The sequence below is a fragment of the Rattus rattus genome, chromosome 8 (assembly GCF_011064425.1).
Source record: "Rattus rattus isolate New Zealand chromosome 8, Rrattus_CSIRO_v1, whole genome shotgun sequence".
NCBI classification, from domain to species: domain Eukaryota; kingdom Metazoa; phylum Chordata; class Mammalia; order Rodentia; family Muridae; genus Rattus; species Rattus rattus.
This window is the reverse complement of record NC_046161.1, coordinates 73,223,736-73,224,177: the sequence shown is the minus strand read 5'-3', so window position 1 is coordinate 73,224,177 and position 442 is coordinate 73,223,736.

The following is a 442-nucleotide window of genomic DNA, read 5'->3' as shown; positions in this document are numbered from 1 at the left end:
ATCCCAAGAAACAAGCTGGAGCAGCCATTCAAATATTGAATAAAATCGACTTTCAAACAAAAGTCATCAAAAAAGATAAGGAAGGACACATCATATTCATCAAAGGAAAAATCCACCAAGATGAACTCTCAGTCCTAAATATCTAAGCTACAAATGCAAGGACACCTACATCCATAAAAGAAACCTTACTAAAGCTCAAAGCACACATTGCATCTCACAAAATAATAGTAGGAGATTTCAACACCCCAATCTCACCAATGGACAGATCATGGAAACAGAAATTAAACAGAGACATAGAGAAACTAACAGAAGTTATGAACCAAATGGATTTAACAGATATTTACAGAACATTTCACCCTAAAACAGAAGAATATACCTTCTTCTCACCACTTCACGGTACCTTCTCAAAATTTGGTCACAAAACAGATACAAGAAAAATGAA